Below are 18,981 nucleotides of genomic sequence, written 5' to 3' on the forward strand. Positions count from 1 at the left end.
AGCATTATTTCACTGAAAATAAACTTGATTTTTATATTTTTTCAATAAAATAGACCATAATACTCAACTGGCCTTCCCATCAAAATTACTGTCTTTACAAAAACCTTATGAACAAAATGCGTATGTATTTAAAAAAATTTTTTTTAACAATTTTATTCACCATAACTATAAAGGAGAACAAAATGGACTAAAACTTCCTTTAAGCAGAAGCTTGTGAGCAGTTGCAGCTTTGGGGAACTGAGAACCACGAACACAATTACCAAGGGTGGAAAGAAATGCTTATTAATTAGCAGAAAACAAAGAAACACACATATTCTAACCAGGCACAGAAAGAATTCTGGAAATTTCTACCAAGTCAAGAGACAGTAGAATGAGTTCCAAATGTGGGGAACTGAAAAGCAACATTTTCCTGAGGATCATCCCCTCCCTTAGGATTTTAGAGGGGCAGAGCATTTCAGTCACTGCTTCCTTTTAATACAGTTGCAAAACCACGTCTTTTTTAAATGAAATTACTTGATGTGCAAGGGCTTTCACTGATTAACAAAGGCATCAGCTTCCTTCTCTGGGCTGTATTCCAAAAGGACTTTCCCTCATTCTGTGTCTAAAGAAAATAAGAAAAAAAAATCCCCCTTGAATAAGATCTTTAGAGTTCAATGCCTGAGAAGGTTCTGCTGCCCACCTGGCATATTAACATCACAAAGAACAAATGGATTTATGCATCTGAATTGCAGGCTGAATAAATTAATCAAAAAGAAAGTGCCCCCAGCTTCCTCCCCGAGACGACTGCTTCCAAGAAATGGAGGAAAAGGAAAGAAACAGGATACATTGGCTTTGGCCTGATCCACTAAGACAATTTCTATGTGAAGAAGGCAGAGATGCCAGGTTACATAGTTCCAGGCTGGAGACTTCTTGGCCAGTCCTGGTTTTGAACGGACACCCCAAAGCAGTGTGGGATTTGTAGTGCCTGATCCTGTCTATTGGACTCATTTGGAGCACTGGTCTTGACCTTGGGGCCGCCGCGTGAGCGGACTGCTGGGCAGGATGGACCACTGGTCTGACCCAGCAGCGGCAATTCCTATGTTCTTATGTTCTTATGACAGAGATTGGCCAAAGACCTTGATTCTTTTGATACCTTTACAAGATGGGCAGGATAGCTTAAGTTGTTGGTCTCCCCTTGCAAAAGAGAATCTATAAAGGTTCCAAGATAGAGAAACTAAGGGAGTAAAAAAGCCAAAGAGAATTTTGAAAATGACGCAAGCACATTTGAACTAAAAGCAGACTATGGACTTTTCCTCCAGAAACTTGTCTACTGTTAGAAGTAGAGAATGACACAGTGACAAAATTCATCACTGTTCCATCCCTGCGGGAAACCATCCCCATGTCATTCTTTAAGGAGAGAGGGAAGAATCAGAGTACGAATGGGCCCAGCCACTGACCTTCAAGCGTTGCATTGAAGAATTCTGGTGTAGAAGGATTGAGGTTGAGATAGACCCTAAAGAATGACACGGGATTGTTTCCTGCGGTTATCTTCGGGGACAGGAACGCTGATGAATTTTGTCACCGTGTCATTCTCTTGATAGAAGCAAGCATTTATACCAGCCATTGATCTAGTATAAGTGATCATGCATCATCTCGGTGCCTAACTTTATCTGATCTATAGAAAATGATCACCTCATTGTCTAAGAGCGTTAGCACACAACTGTCCTTCTTAAGCATTTTGTACCCTGAGTTCAAAACATGGCCATGCTGGGTTTTTAAGAAGCCTCACCGCAGCGTTGTACAAGGAGCCCAAAGTGACTTATATGACTGGTGATTTTTGTTCCAAAAACCGAGCGGACAACTAGCAGAAGTGATGTTTTTCCAATCTTTATCCAATAAATTCGTTTTGAAATGATAAGATTTTGCATCAGGGATGTTTCATTGGTGTTTATTGACTAAAATCGAAAATCAAAAGTCATGCTTATATTCAATGCGTCTTGACATCCTAATGAGTAGAGCAGGGGCAGGAAGAAGACAGTGACCTTCTCACTTGGCTTTTCTTTCCAGAATTTGCACTTTTCGTGACATATTTTAACATGCAAGTTAGATCTCTTGGCTACACTTTACACTTCTTCGTAATTTCCCACATATGGAGGCAGCCTTTCTAAACCCCAAGAAAAAATCATGAGGTTTTGTTTTTAACCTTTTCTTTGTCAGGACAATTGATTGAAAGCAGACTCCACAATAATTAAGCTCCTTTGCCTGACCCATCTACCAGAGCGTGCCTGACAGTTTTCAATGGCCTCCTTATTCACAGCTTGGCTCACCAACAGATAAACCCTCTCGTTATTCACTTGACTTGAATCAGGATCTTTTTTCTTTGTTTAAATGTTTCTTTCTTAGAAACCTTTCTAAGGATCTCAATAATCCTTTCTCTCCAGGAGAAGATTTGCTGCCTCTCGGTGACACTGTCACCGTTCCTCCTTTTCTTTCCTAGGAGATATAGGGCAGAAGCGGAAGGGAAAAGCAAGGGGAGCTTATTCAACACTTTTTCAGCTTGGGAGCAATGAATTTGAACTATTCATTCATAGTCTATGAGTACCTGGTTAACAGCCATTTTCTCATACCTAATTAGATTCTGTCCACCGTGGGATGGGCGGTGGAATTATCTGTTGGAACTTTCCAAGTCAATCATGAGCTCAAGAGGTTGGCTTTAGGGCCAAACATCCAGCGATGCCAAGGGTAGACCACTAGACCAACCCAAAGAGTGAGACTGAAGGTTTTTCAGACAGTGGGTGTAAATCTAGCAACTTCCAAACAAGAGGGGGGAAAATAATTTTTTGCCTCAAAAATGGCACAGCAACCCAGCAAAGGGAGGCAAATGAGATGTCAGAAAATCAACCATCTTCCAAACTTCTCTGACTCACTATTATCGAGAAATCATCCAATACTTAGAAGCTCAAAAACAGCTATATGGGAGTTCAGATTCCACCATTTCATTCGAAATTGGTAGCAGTGGTGTTCTTCATTATTCCCTTCATAGGTTAACGTTTATAACCTTTCAATATAGAGCATACGTTAAATTTGAGGGAGCTTAGATGGATGTTTGAATTACAAACGATGGCTCCTACCGGTGTGAATGAAATCTCGGACTGGTGGCACAGGTAGTGGGGCCTGGATATTTAAAGTGGATACCAATGGTTGCTAAGTGTGATGTCAGGGGAGGGGCCTATTTAATGCTCTGGGTAATTGTCGCGGCCATCTTTGATCGCCAGTGGCAGACAGAAATGGGAAAAGTTTAATCCTTATCATAGGTATGTTTAGAAGATTTTAAATGAATAAAGGTAAGGGATTTTAAGATTGAAGATTAAGGTATGTCTTTTGGTTTTGTCTTATAGTTCCCTCAACCTTGATAAAGATAAGCGAAACGCGTTGGGACGGCGAACCAACAACGACATAAGATAAGTTATCTTGATATAAAGATCTATATAAGTTGGATTAATATAAAATTAAGCTATAAAATAATAACTATATTGAAAGGTTATAAAGAACACCACTGCTACCAATTTCGAATGAAATGGTGGAATCTGAACTCCCACATAGCTGTTTTTGAGCATCTAAGTATTAGAAAATCAACCAGACAGTTACTTTATTGTGTAAATAATAAGTTACGTAAAGATAATAAAGCCTATAACATAATGTGCATCTTGATTGCAAAATCTCAAAAGAAATCCCAAATGCGTGATAAGGGCTAAAACTTAGGCCCTCGTCTATCAAACTGCGCTTGCAGTTTTTAGTGCGGGGAACCGGGCTGAATGGCCCGCGGTGCTCCCGACGCTCATAGGAACTCAATGAGCTTCGGGGGGCAGCGCGGGCCATTCGGCGTGGCTTGCCACGCTACAAACCTCTAGCGCAGTTTGATAGAAGAGGCCCTTAGTCTAGGTCAGAGACAGCGACTTGAATAGCTCTCAAAGCGATACAAACACAGACAATAAGCATGTGACCGCGTCTCTACAACAGAAGGGTCTTATGACTGAGGAGGTCACACCTTGTACTCCCCTCTCTCAAGGTCTTTGGCTTCTGCCTTCTCTTAGTCCCTGTAACGCTCGTGTTTGGTTCCAAAAAGAGTTCCTGGGGTGAAAATAAAAAAGCGAAAATCAGTTCATTACATTAATTTTATGATACATGTTATTTCTGTTCATTAAGTTGGGCTAATTGATTTTTTTTTTTTTTTTAAGATCAGATCTGTATTTTTTTTTAAAATACCATTTTCTTAAAACATGATCTTTGGGTTTACGCAGCTCATTAACCTCTAAAGAACTGTTAATTATTACCGAAAGCATTCCATTTCTCCAGGGCAATAGGAAACCACATAAAAAACAAACCAACCCAAAACCCTTCTTTTCAAGGTCAACGATGTTTATATGAGTAAAGGTGTGTTTTGTAATTGTAAGCTTTATACGTGCAGGACGGCAGACTTACCCGAGTGTGAGTAATTGCCACTCGTGCTCCATTATCTGTTTTGCTACGGTTTCTTGTTCTTGTACAGTCAGTTCGCTATTTTCCAGACGTTGTCTTCCTTGTGGTGGAGGGAATCCGAAACTGCTTTATAATTTTGGCAGGGCGGAAGCTGAGCGGAGGGAGAAGCACAGCCGTTGAGCAGCTCTGTCTCAGGCCGCAGGTGATAGATGCCGCTTGACTGAAAATAAAAGTTTTGGCATTCCCTGTATGACGGATGTTTACAAAATGACATACTAATAACGCAACATATACTCTTAGGGTTCTTTTTTACGAAGGCGCCCTAGCGTTTTTAGCGCACGCAGGAAATTACCGCGCGCTACGCTTCTAGAGCTGACGCCAGCTCAATGCTGGCGTTAAGGTCTAGCGCTCGGGGCAATGTAGCGTGCGCTAGTCCGCGTGTTAAAGCCCTAACGTGGCTTAGTAAAAGGTGCCCTTAGATTCTCCAACATCTTCCACTACGAACATGCGCTGAATGGTCTGAGCTGCTCCTGACACTTGAATGTCGGGAGCAGGGCAGAGTATTCGGCGTGCCAGCCTGCGCTAAAGACTGCCTCCGCGATTTTGTAAAAAATTTTGTCAAAAGCCTCCTTGAATACTGATAAAAAGGAGGGACGTTATCAACGCAGGCTATCACGAAGACGTGTTATTGTATTGCAAACTCGTGCTATTTTGTCAGAGTGGATTGCAAGCTCCATTTATAGGAGAGTTTGATCCAACAAAAGAATTAGCCCAGTGCATGAATGGTACTGGAGACTGGTTTCTATAGGGAATAGGACTGCTAGTCCACACACGCGCGCGCTTCGGAGCAGCACAGATCATGGGTCTCTTTTCCAAAAACGTTAAAATCTGGTCTTAATGTATTTTTCCCATACGTTAAACCCACTTTAACACCTGGAAAACCTTTCATACACTGAGAGATTGGAGAAACTGGGTCTCTTTTTCCTGGAGAAGAGGAGACTTAGAGGAGATATTACAAGATATTAGAGAGACTTACAAGATCATGAAGGCCATAGAGAGAGTAGAGAGGGGCAGATTCTTCAAACTTTCTAATAATAAAAGAAGAAGAGGGCATTCGGAAAAGTTGAAAGGGGACAGATTCAAAATGAATGCTAGGAAGTTCTTCTTTACCCAACGTGTGGTGGACACCTGGAATGCGCTTCCAGAGAGCGTAATAGGGCAGAGTACGGTACTGGGGTTCAAGAAAGGATTGGACAGTTTCCTCCTGGAAAAGGGGATAGAAGGGTATAAATAGAGGATTACTGCACAGGTCCTGGACCTGTTGGGCCGCCGCGTGAGCAGACTGCTGGGCATGATGGACCTCAGGTCTGACCCAGAAGAGGCATTGCTTATGTTCTTATGGGAGAGGAGGAGATAGTGGATGCTGCGGATGGACCATTTGGCCTTTATCTGCCATCATGTTTCTAGGTTTCTATAACCATAAAGCTCTATGACATCACAATGCAGGTGCAAAGAGCCTTAGCCTATAGGAAGAGGAGATGCAAATGTTAAGAGCCTTAGCCAATGCGCTTCCAGAGAGCATAATAGGGCAGAGTACGGTACTGGGGTTCAAGAAAGGATTGGACAATTTCCTGCTGGAAAAGGGGATAGAGGGGTATAAATAGAGGATTACTGCACAGGTCCTGGACCTGTTGGGCCGCCGCGTGAGCGGACTGCTGGGCGCGATGGACCTCAGGTCTGACCCAGCGGAGGCATTGCTTATGTTCTTATGTTCGTTTTTGAAGATCCCATGCCAATTTTCCCATTAGCCTACAGGATTTACATCAATTTAATAAGGGGGCACCTACCACCTCCTGTTTAAGAGGGCCTAAGTGCTCCCTTGTTGAGTCAGGATTATCCAGTTTGTGAGTGCTGATCAGAGTGTGATAGCTGAATAAGGTTACCAGATTTTGCATCTGGAAAAAGAGGACGCATGGCCACGCCCCGTTCCACCCCCAACCCCAACCGCACGCAAACCTCGTCTCTTCGGGCTGAGTCTGGAGTTCATCTGCCCATGCACAGATGCGACATAATGGCATCGCAGGCATGCGCGCAAGTGTGTGATGTCACCGCGTAGCAACCGTGCATGCGCAGATGCACTTCAGACTCAGCCCCTTTCTCAACAGCTTTTCAAAACCCGGACAAAGTGCCGGGTTTTGAAAAGCTGTCCGGACAGTCCTCTACAAAGAGGACTTGTCCGGATAAATTCAGACATCTGGTAACCCTAGAATAACGCTTTCGTGCCCATTCCCTGCCCATGCCATGCTCCCTTCCAACAAAAATGTAAAAAAAATGCACAAGGAAACAATCAACCATAAGATATTTTAACGTGTTTTGTGGTGCCCTTCCCCCCACACACACATAAATCATACATTAGATTAGAGCAGTGGTCTCAAGCTTGCGGCCCACCAGGTCCTATTTTGAGGCCCTCGGTATGTTTATGATAATCACAAAAGTAAAATAAAACAGTTTCTTGATCATAATGTCTCTTTAGCTATAAATGACAAAATTATTATTAAGACTTAGCCAAAAGGAAAGATTTATAAACTATAAAGAGTTTTACCTCATGCAAAATTGTCATTTCTTTAATAAGACATTAACTATTTTTTTCTGAGGCCCTCCATGTACCTACAAATCCAAAATGTGGCCCTGCAAAGGGTTGGAGTTTGACACCACTGGCTAAACTGTAACCATGACATCCTGTTTGCCTTTGGGAAGCAGAGCTGAGATTGTGATGTCATAATGCCTCATTCCACCAATAAGATCCAGCCTCATCAGTGATGTCACAATGGCTTGATTGTCCTGTTCTCCCCTCTGCCCTCCAACCCAGCCAGCAGATTAACTGTTCCCCTTAACTCAGTGGTGTCAAACTCGCAGCCCGAGGGGCCACATGCGGCCCACCAGGTCCTATTTTGAGACCTTCGGGATGGTTTATCATAATCACAAAAGTAAAATGAAACAGTTTCTTGATCATGTGTGTCTTTAGCTATAAATGACAATATTATTATTAAGACACAGCCAAATTGAAAGATTTATAAACTATAAAGAGTTTTTTACCTCATTCAAAATTGTCATTTCTTGAATAAGCATGAACTATTTTTTTTCTGAGGTCCTCCAAGTACCTACAAACCCAAAATGTGGCCCTGCAAAGGGTGTAAGTTTGAAACCACTGGATTGGAGCCTTAACTTTCTTTAGTAAAAGGATCCCCATATTAGTGCCTGCCCCCAAATTTTCTGAGAAATAGGACCCTAGGGTTGGTTCTGTTGTTCCCATTCCATGCTAGAAATCCTCAGATGAAAAAGGCTGCCAAAGTGCAGAATTTTAGTTGGAAATCAAGACAGTCTGAAGGGAGTATCTGTCATGGTGGAGGGAGACAGCAGCACAACGTGCCCGCCTGGAGTCTTAACCCCTCGGTGCCCTAGCAATGTTGCAAGAGAAAGGCAAGTACCAAATCTTCTTTAACAGGATAATGAGGCATCTGAGGGTTTGCCACACATGTCAAAAAAGCCACTTCTGCTTTAGGGCTTGGTAGCTGAGCTTTGGAATGTAATTGCGAAAATGAAGGGAGCATGAAGCAATTTAAAAAGCTGCTATTGTTTCTTTACTGTAAAGAAACAATATAATCTTCCTTCTCTCCTTGCATCTCATTATTATCTTGTTTTGCTGGATATGTTTTTCTAGGCTCTTTGGTTGTTTTTCCTGTGTCCTAGTCTTCCTTTCTTTTGTCTCATAGAAACATAGAAACATAGAAAGATGACGGCAGAAAAGGGCCAAGGCCCATCAAGTCTGCCCACTATAGACCCTCCCCTTAAGATTAGCTAGTGTTTTGTCGTTGCATTTTTTTTTTAGACCTAAACATTTAGGGATCCTTTTACTAAGCCATGTTAGGGCTTTAACGCACGGAATAGCGCGTGCTACATTGAGCTGGCGTTAGTTCTAGAAGCATAGCGTGTGGTATAGTGTGCAGTAATTTCCGGTGTGCGCTAAAAACGCTAGTAAAAGGAGCCCTTAACGTTCTGCTGGTTTCGCAATTTTACAATTCCAATTATAATGTGCTGAGAAAAACATTTGCTCCATTTAGTGTGTCGGAGCTAAAAAAAAAAAATTTGAGATGCACTGGGCTAGATAATTATCCTAGTGCTGGGATAGTGTTGTTCTCTGCACATTCACTGCCGATATCCACATATCCCCTATTTCTATAAATTTGTGTGCACAATTTTATGCTATGCGCAGAGTTGTGTGCACAGGTTATAGATTAGTGCCAATTACATGCATAACTTAATTTAATAATTAGCTGTTAATTGTCTAATTGACTATAATTGGTGTTAATCTCTTAGTTATAATTACATAAGAATGTAAAAACATAAGAACGTCATATTGGTTAAGACCAATGGTCCATCTAGCCCAGGATCCTACATAAGAACATAAGAACATAAGCCGTGCCTCTGCTGGGTCAGACCTGAGGTCCATCATGCCCAGCAGTCCGCTCACGCAGCGGCCCATCAGGTCCAGGACCTGTATACTAGCCCTCTATCTATACCCTTCTATCCCCTTTTCCTTCAGAAAATTGTCCAATCCCTTCTTGAACTCCAATACCGTACCCTGTCCTATCACTCCCTCTGGAAGCGCGTTCCTATATTCACAGTGGCCAAGGTCACAAGTACCTGGCAGAAACCCAAAGAGTAGCAACATTCCAGAATCTCAAAGAGTAAGCAAGATTCCGGATTCTCAAAGTGTAGCAACATTCCATGCAGAATTCCCAAGAGTAACAACATTCAAGAATCTCAAAGAGTAAGCAACATTCCAGAATACCAAATAGTAGCAACATTCCAGAATCTCAAAGAGTAAGCAAGATTCCAGATTCTCAAAGAGTAGCAACATTCCATGCGGAATCTCCAAAGAGTAGCAGGATTCCATGTTACCAATCCCAGGACATGCCTGGGCTTCCCCTGTGTCTGTCTCAATAGCAGAGTATGGACTTTTCCTCCAGGAAATCGAGTGCACGTAATCCATAACATGCAACTGCAAGGGGGTGTGGACCTGGGAGGGGCGTGGGCGGGTCAGGGGTGTGCCTAGCACTTATGCACGTGCCAGTTATGCGCTTGACTGACAGCAGTTAGGTGCGAGCGTTTAGACCAGTCATTTGAACTAGCATAACGGCTCATGCCTAAATTTTGACATGTAACTGTAGACTTATGCTAGCATTCTACAGGGTGGGCCATGAAAAAGTAGCCCGCCTCTAATACCGGTGGCAGAAAGATGGTGTTCTCCCTGGAACAACAAACAGTGATTGCGGAAGGCTATAGATATGAACGGGGACCACGGTCACCATCTGTTGTAACTTGTGGGTAAGTGAATAAAAATAATCCACTTGCTCGTTCATCTTGTCATAAAATCGCCAGAGGCAGGCTACTTTTCTGTGGCCCACCCTGTATGAATCAATTTTGCATATAATTACCTGTATAGAATTCACACTTAGCACTCAGCATCCCTTAATTTTGGGTATCCTATAGAGCAGCAGTCCCCAACCCTGTCCTGGAGGCCCACCAGACCAATCGGGTTTTCAGGCTAGTCCTAATTAATATGCATGAGCGAGATTTGCATATCATGGAAGTGACAGGCATGCAAATCTGCTCCATGCATATTCATTAGGGCTATCCTGAAAACCCGATTGACCTGGTGGGCCTCCAGGACAGGATTGGGGACCACTGCTATAGAGAGCTATCTCTATAGTGGCTGGTGCTGAAAATCCACATACAGTGGTGCCTCACACAACGAACTTAATTGGTTCCAGGAGCAAGTTTGTTATGCGAAAAGTTCGTTATGTGAAACGCGTTTTCCCATAACAATACATGTTAAAAAAAATTATTCGTTCTGCAGCATAAAATATGCTAAGATGACATAAAAAAAGATAAATTTGTCAAAATGGTGAAAATGGTGGTCTTGCTGAGGCCAAACTCTTTGACGAGGTCACACTGTTTTACCCCACATTCACTCCTTCTAATTATTTCCCGTTTCATTTCAACAGAAATCACCTTCCTGCTTTTTTTAGAAGCCATGATATATATAAAATATTGAGTTTATCTTAAAAGGATGACTGTATACAGTGAGAGAGGGCAGAGTCTCAGCGGCAAAAACTGGGACTTAACTTTTCTTTTTTTTTTTTTTTCTAGCATCGGGGAAGCGGCGAGAGTAGCTCCGCCCCCCCCCAACGCATCAGCAGTAGGCACCGGGCTCCTCCATAAAAGGAGGCGAGCCGACGGTCCACCACTTCACAGGGAGCCAGGCGAAGGGCTGTGAGAGAGGGCAGTTAAGCGCAGTGACTAACGACTGCCTGCAGTGCCTGCGCGGAAGGATGCAATACATCGGCAGCTCGGGCGACTTCGTTGTGTGAAACGAAGTTCGTTGTATGAATCAAGACATGAAGTTCGTTGTGTGCAGCGTTCGCTGTGCGAGGCGTTCGTTATGCGAGGCACCACTGTACTTAAATGCCATATAGATAGGGACAGGTTTTCAGGATATCCACAATGAGCATGCATGAGAGAGAGATTTGCAAACCAAACAGGCAGTGCAGGCAAATCTCTCTCATGCACATTCATTGTGGATATCCTGAAAACCTGGCCTTATAGTAGATCTCGAAGACCGGATTTGGGCAGCCCTGGATTACAGTATATAATTATTCATTATTTATGTTTCTGCTGGATCAAAGACCAAGTCACTTTAAAATCCATCAAATTAATAATTTTAAAACCATCTTAACTCCAAGCAGAATTATAAAATCACTTCAGGCTACATATTTTAAGATCATATCAAAATTATAAAATCATTTCATGCTACATACCAAACTCTAACTAATACACCCCAAATTGAATGTAATCTGCTGTCTGCCAAATTAAAAAATGACCTCCCTGCTGACTTCATAAGCGGTTGGTGAGTATCAGCGAAGCAATCGTTATTCATCACTTTTGGTTCTCAGGTTGACACAGATGCACCCAATGCGACCATCCAATATGGCTGCCTCAAGGGTGGATGAATACCAACTTCACCATCTGGTAAAAAACTGTACTTCTAACCAGCAAAACATGGCCAGGGGAGTGTGTGGCATAGTGCTGCACAGTGGTTAAAGCTTTCAGCCTCAGCACCCTGAGGTTATGGGTTCAAACTCACATTGCTCCTTGTGACCCTGGGCAAGTCACTTAATCCCCCCGTTGCCCCAGGTACATTAGTTAGATTGTGAGCCCACCAGGACAGACAGGGAAAAGTGCTTGAGTACCTGAACAAATTCATGTAAACCATTCTGAGCTCCCTGGGGAGAATGGTATAGAACAGGGATCCCCAAAGTCCCTCCTTGAGGGCCGAATCCAGTCAGGATTTCCCCAATGAATATGCATTGAAAGCAGTGTATGCACATAGATCTCATGCATATTCATTGGGGAAATCCTGAAAACCTGACTGGATTCGGCCCTCAAGGAGGGACTTTGGGGACCCCTGGTATAGAAAATTGAATAAATAAACAAATGTTGGACGAATCTGTTTAAATCTGGGAGCCAAGCATGGTGGCTAAAGATAGCTTTATTCATATGTACGAGTATGATATGATCGTCTTGTTTTCCATAAAGGATCTTGTGGACCGTTTGCCTTGTGTCCTTGGTGAGCATCAGTGCCATCATCTGTAATTTATAAAACTCCTAGTGTAGGCCATTCATACAGTGAAATTCCTTTCACAGATCTGTTGTGTTCAGAGTTGCAGCCCTAAACTATTTAGTTTTGTCATGGCTTACAAGTGGGTTCCAAAAGGAGAGAGTGTGTGATAGGACAGAGTACAGTTTTGGGGGTTCAAGAAAGGATTAGATGATTTCCTGAAGGAAAAGGGGATAGAAGGGTATAGATAGAGGATTACTATACAGGTCCTGGACCTGATGGGCCACCGCGTGAGCGGACTGCTGGGCAGGATGGACCTCCAGTCTGACCCAATGGAGGCCCTGCTTATGTTCTTATGTTCTCCAGACTGGTGAATAAATATTGCAGTCGTGTTTTCATAATCACAGAATTCATTGTGAACTCTTTCTTTAAGGGTTTTTGTAAGACCCAGTCTCTCCACCCCTCTTTCTTACTCAAGTCACATCTGGGAGTCTGTCAACACATCACTAAATCCTATCTGCAGGTGCCAAGCCAGCACATCACTGGATTCTGTGAGTAAGAACAGGACTCGTTCTGATTCACCTTAGAAAACCTATCAGCACGTTACTACACGGTAAGCCTACTTTGGATAAGTATAAAAGCCGTCTTTTCTTGATCATGATGGGAATAGCTATCCAAATGGTCACACATAACTGGAGGAACCACGGCAGAATAAATGACACATTTTGGTGAGCAAATGTGTATCCCACCTATAAATACGAGAGAATGAATGCAGAAGGTTTGGGGTTTAGTAATTCATTTAATAAAGTGTGGAGCCTATTGACTACATTTGTTACCTCGCAATAAGGTATCTCTCCTTTTTTTAGATTTCCTTACACATCCAGGGGGGGGGGGGAGGGAAATGTATTTTGAAGATTAAAATTATTTAACTATAATATTGTAATCACATCATATGTCTTATTGTATTAATAATTGGGAGGAGGGTGGGAGAAAATGATTATTTTATGTATAACTTGTGTAGTTAATAGTGCGTTTTTATACAGTATTTTATGTTCAACTAATTGTATTGCACTGTCAAAGTTTGAAAATCAATAAAGATTTAAAAAAAAAAAAAAAAAGAAAGAAAACCTATCAGCGAAACTCAAAAATAATATAAGCGGGCAAGAAGTCTTTCCTTTTTCTCCTCCCCCACTAAACTTCAGTAGGTTTCAAATGGCAGCTATGCAGTTCTGCATGCTCTCCATCCCCGTCCCAGAAAATAAAACACATTTTTGAGCGCATGGTGTGCATGTACAAATTGGCAAATGTACCATGGGATGCCAGGGCATGTCCCGCAGAAAGACTTTTTAAGGTGCATTAAGCATACGAGGTCTGTTCGAAAAGTTCCAGGACTGATTTTATAAAAATGTATTAATCTTACGACTCATTCCATTGAGTCCCCTTCAAAGTACCCCCCCCCCCCTTTCCTACGTATACATTTGTCCCAGCGTCGTTTCCACTTCTGGAAACAGTCCTTATATGCATCTTCAGGAATCGCCAAAAGTTGCTGCGTTGAATTTCGCTTTATGTCTTCATTGGTGCCGAATCACTTTCTTTTCAGCTTGGGTTTAAGTTTAGGAAACAAGACGAAGTCAGTGGGGTGTTGATCAAATTTAAGTTAGTAACTAGAGTGAAGACGTTAAGGAAATCTACTGTGGTGGCATTTAACGTTCAAAAAGCTACAGTAAAATGCGGAAAATGGATTTAAAAAATGCTACATGCTGGAAACCTATTTTGGATGTCCTCCTAGACACTCGCCCAACATCTTAATTATCTGGTTCATAGACAATTGTGCGCAAGACAATCACGCGCGGACAAAATCGCGCAGACAACTGGGCGCGAGACAACTGAGCGCAAGACAAATGAGCGGAAGTCAATTGAGCGTTAAGACAAGTGAGCGCAAAGACAACCGAGCGTGAGACATTTGAGCGCAAGACAATTGAGCGGAACTTATTTACCGAAATGTGCACGAGCGGGACAACTGAGCGCAAGACAACTGAGCGCAAGACAACTGAGCGCCAGCAACTGAGCGCAAGACAACTGAGTGCAAGACAACTGAGCGCCAGACAACTGAGCGCCAGCAACTGAGCGCTAGACAACTGAGCGCAAGACAACTGAGCGCAAGACAACTGAGCGCCAGCAACTGAGCGCAAGACAACTGAGCGCAAATGTCTTACGCTGAATTGTCTTGGCGCTTAGTTGTCTTGCGCTGAATTGTCTTAGCGCTGATTTGTCTGCGCGATTTTGTCTGCGCGCGATTGTCTTGCGCGTTTTTGACCTGTCACCAATTATCTTGGAGGTTTTCACCTTAGTTTGGCTGAGCTCTGGGCATCTTCAAGGGATTCGCCTGAGCCTCTTGGCGACCCTTGCGACAACGACTGTTTAGTTGTTTGTCTGTTAATGCTTGTAACATAGTAACATAGTAGATGACGGCAGATAAAGACCCAAATGGTCCATCCAGTCTCCTATGTTCGCTACCCATCTTGTAATTTCTCCTCTAAGACTCTATTATGTAACCAGCCCCCTAGAGTGTAATTTTCCTGGAAATGTCCAGTTATCTTCTGACGTAATCCGCCTAGAACTGCAAGGTACAGGCGGAATAGAATTCACTAATGTAATGTAATAATATATGTCTCCCTATTTAGCAAGGTTAGTGCTGTTAATTACCAATGTGTATCGCCTACTTGCAGACAAATTTTCAGGTACTCCTGGACTACTGTAACATACTTTACCTGTCATGCCCCGCCAACATGCTATAACAATTACAAACAATCCAAAATACGCTGAAAAAATACGACCACATTACCTCAGCGTTCCAAGACTCACACTGGCTCCCAGTCCAAGCACGCATACAACACAAGTTCTACTGTATCCTATTCAAAGCCCTAAATGGAAATGGACCAAATTATCTGAGCAACCGCTTAATCAGGAAAAACACATCCAGACCAAGGAGAACTCAAGCACACTTTATCCACCCCCCAATCAAAGGCATGCAAAGCAAAAAAAATATATGACGATCTACTAGCCACCAGAGCAGCAAAAATGGACCACCACCTCTCAAATCTACAAAACATTCAGAAAAGAACTGAAAACTATACTATTCAAGAAATTTGTCAAATGATCTAACCAAACCGTATCGACCCTTCCAAGATCCTGACGCATACTATAGCTATCAACCTTGTAATCTCCCTGGGAATGCCCAGGCTAATTTCTTGTTGTAAACCGCCTAGAACTGAAAGGTATTGGCGGGATAGAAGACATCAATGTAATGTAATGCTCATCAAACAAATTTGATGTTCTGTTATATTTAGGGGGTTGAATGTTATCCTTTCCTTTGCATTATTGTTCTCTTATTTTGTTAAAAACATTAAACCCTGTTGATCAATAAAAAATAAAGTTAAAAAAAACCCAAAACACCTACAAGGAGTCAGAGAGTACCACAAGACTACCACTAGGGGTCACCAATGCCATTCATTACACAGCATCTTCCAAAGTAAGAATAGATCTATTATTTATCATAGTGTGATTATTTAATTAATTCCAAGTGATTGTGATAGCCTGAAATGTTTACTCCAGTTGATTGTTCTAACTTAGGGCTGCTACACTAATTTAGTCCTAGTTTTGCTTTGCTATGTGTATGAAAGGGAAATACTATTGCTACTACTTAACGTTTCTGTAGTGCTATACTATAGGCTAACTAGGCTTCAGCCTAGGGCCTCAAGATCAAAAGGGGCCTACATTCAAATTGTTAGCAAAATTAAAATTACACTATTCTAAAAACAGTGAACACTAAAACACTGAACCAAAAATAAGGAGAAATTCTATGCTTCAGGATCGGAACCGGCTCCGGCCGCAACGGGGCGCCGACTCAGCTTCTCCCTTTCTTTTTCTTGCCCTGGGAGGAGGATCGGGGAGGGAAAGACGTCAGTCCGGAAACAGCTGGGCAAAGCCCAGCCCCGCGGGGAGAGAGGCAAAACGTGGATCCGTCTGGCATCGGGAGTGGGGGTGGGGGGTTTCAGTGGAAGGGGGATAGGAGGCAGGCAGGCTGGCATCGGAGGGGGGGTGGGGAGGTTTAATGGAAGGCAGGCAGGCAGGATGGCATGGGGGGGTGTTCAATAGAAGGGGGATGGGAGGCAGGCGGGCATCGGAGGGGGGTGAGGTGAGGAAGGACGCACTGGGAGCACTATAGACATAGGAAGGGGCAATGTTGTGTGTTATGTTTGATTAGTTATTGTTACAAGTACTATATATGGTGCTGAGAATAAATGTCCAAATAAGTGTTCTCGACTTTTTTTTATTTATTATCCGTGTCACATTTTTTATAAAGGTTAGTACCAATAACAACATGTTTCATTTAACATATTGATATATATCACAGTAATGATGTATTTTATTATCTCTCATGTAATTTACAAACTTAAAAATGGGAGGTGAAAGGGCCTCATAAGTGGAATAGCCTAGGGCCTCTTTTCATCTCAATCCGGCCCTGCCAAAGAGGTTGTTTTCGTATAATGAACCTTATGACATTCCCGAAGCCAAGTTATAATTCATTATAGAAAAATTAATCTGAGAATGAGGGGAAGGAGGTTGTCATCATTTGGGGAAGTTACAGGAAGAGTCAACAAATTCTGTCGCGTTGAAAACAAAACAAAAAAATCCTCATTAGAAAACTGGCAAAATAACGCGACTCTGTTTGCTCTGGATCATCTCAGCAAATTGACTGAGCCATTTTTATAAATTATGCTCTTTACGGTAAAACCTGAATGAGTAATGATGCAATGTTCTTAACTCGCGGGTACATTTAATATCCTCACCTGCTTCAGTTGCGTACGTACAATCTTTGCTTTTTGTCCCTTTTTTTGCACGAAATTCTGCAGCTATGCAGGTGGAATGGATATGCCCAATCCTGAATCGTTGATAGTTCTCTTTTTTTAGGGCAATTAAACAAACCACGCCAAAAGCAAGAATCAGCAAACTTCCCATTGCGACAGCTCTTGCGTTAAAAAAAAAAAGGGGTTATTCCTGGTTGACCTTCTTCACTAAAATCCTGGTGAAGCTATCATTAAATATCCATTGGCATTTTGTAAGACCACCTGTCCTGGGATATGCTTAAAATAGATTCCTAATGCATTTAAAAGCAGTATTGATAGAGGAACATCTGCTTCTTGGATATGGTTTAGTTTGACTCCTACAACCAATACTGTTTGATCTCACCCAGAATCCCTATGGAAATTAGTCTGTAAGTTAATCAACATAATAGTACCCATTATAACAAAGGAATTCAAGTGTAAACAAGAAGATACATTAATATTTCATGAAGCCTCATTTCCTTTTGTGGTATAGAAATTTGCATATGGGTATATCAACCATTATTATACAATTTACTATGTAGAGAAATCCTAAATAAACCAGACTGAAAAATGGAGTCAGCTATTAGGGCTGGCGTGCGATTGTCATGCGTGCAGTTATCGGTGCATGTATTTGATGGTGCGCTACTGTCCTGCACGCATTTGTCGGGTCATGCACTCAGTGCTGCTTTTTCATGGATTCTGTGTCTGGTTGCAGGGGTCTTGGCTACTTTGGGGTAGGTCACCCCGCTCCTGAAGAATGGCCTGGTATTCGAGTACGGCCCCTTTTTTTGCTAGACAAAATGCACTGCTTATAACCTTTCCAGTGCATGGGCCTGGCCTGGATTATGCTAATGAGGCAAGGATTTCAGCAAAAGTTGCATTTTAGCAAGTCTGGGCAGTGCCCAGATGACTTGTTGGACCGTATCTCCCAGCAAATTGGATTATTTCACCTCCCTTACCGGAAAACTCTGACCCATTGCCGTGATGCAATATATTTACTTTTACTGTTTAATTAACGTGCTCCTAGTCAACATATTCACTACGCAGAAGTCCTGACTCACTGTCAGCTGAATATTGACTTTTGTGGATGTCAACCTTTGGTGCATTTTGCTTCTAAAATCCAGTAACCGTAGGGAAAGGCAGGAGGTGTGGATGTTGCAAGGGAATTGTCATGGTTCTGTGGAGAATTCTACTGCTTGACCATTAGTCCACAAACAGTAAAGGCTAGCAGAGCTGTTAAAAAGACGGGGAGAGTGTGGCGCAGTGGTTAAAGCTATAGCCTCAGCACCCTGAGGTTGTGCATTCAAACCACCACTGCTCCTTGTGACCCTGGGCAAGTCGGTGTCAGATCAAAAGCGCGCCGGGACAAAGGCGCGTGCAGACAATTGAACGCAGCGCGGAGGTGCTCGCCGCAGAAAATTATTGTTTTTAGGGCTCTGACGGGGGGGCAGGGGGGGAACCCCCCACTTTACTTAATAGAGATCGCGCCGTGTTGTAGGGGCATTGTGGGGGGGGGGTTTGAAAACTTCACTTTTTCCCTGTTTTTAGGGAAAAAGTTAAGTTTACAGTAAAATGTGGAAGGTTACAACCCCCCAAACCCCCCCTAACGCCGGCGCGATCTCTATTAAGTAAACTGGGGGGGCTTCCCAACAAAACCCCCCGTCGGAGCCCCTAAAAACGGTAATTTTATTCAGCGCGCGCCTCCGTCTTGCGCTCAGTTGTCGGCGCGCGCCTTTGTCTTTCGCGGGGTTGTCTATGAACCGGGCAAGTCACTTAATCCCCAACATTGCCCCAGGTACATTAGATAAATTGTGAGCCCACCAGGACAGACAGGGAAAAATGCTTGAATTCCTGAATAAATTCATGTAAACTGTTTATTGTTTATTGTTTAATTAGTTTTTTGATTAAACGCTTTATCGATTCTACAAAGCGTTGTACAATGCATTAAATAAA

At 42.7% G+C, this 18,981-nt stretch overlaps 1 protein-coding gene across 3 annotated transcripts in view; it reads right to left on the reverse strand.

Moving 5' to 3' along the window:
- SLC45A1 (solute carrier family 45 member 1) overlaps positions 1-18,981 on the reverse strand; it is a 106,961-nt gene that overhangs the window by 38,129 nt on the left and 49,851 nt on the right. The window contains exons 1-2 of one of the 3 annotated variants that reach the window (XM_033921287.1): positions 4,462-4,552; positions 4,028-4,110 (exon numbers count right to left, since the gene is read on the reverse strand). The exons of the other annotated variants lie outside the window; for them this stretch is intronic. The gene's annotated coding sequence lies outside the window, so the exon portion shown is untranslated. Of the gene's footprint in view, positions 1-4,027; positions 4,111-4,461; positions 4,553-18,981 lie in introns of those variants that run through there. 3 annotated transcript variants of the gene reach the window in all.

This window comes from Geotrypetes seraphini, chromosome 15 (assembly GCF_902459505.1).
Source record: "Geotrypetes seraphini chromosome 15, aGeoSer1.1, whole genome shotgun sequence".
In the NCBI taxonomy this organism is placed as follows: domain Eukaryota; kingdom Metazoa; phylum Chordata; class Amphibia; order Gymnophiona; family Dermophiidae; genus Geotrypetes; species Geotrypetes seraphini.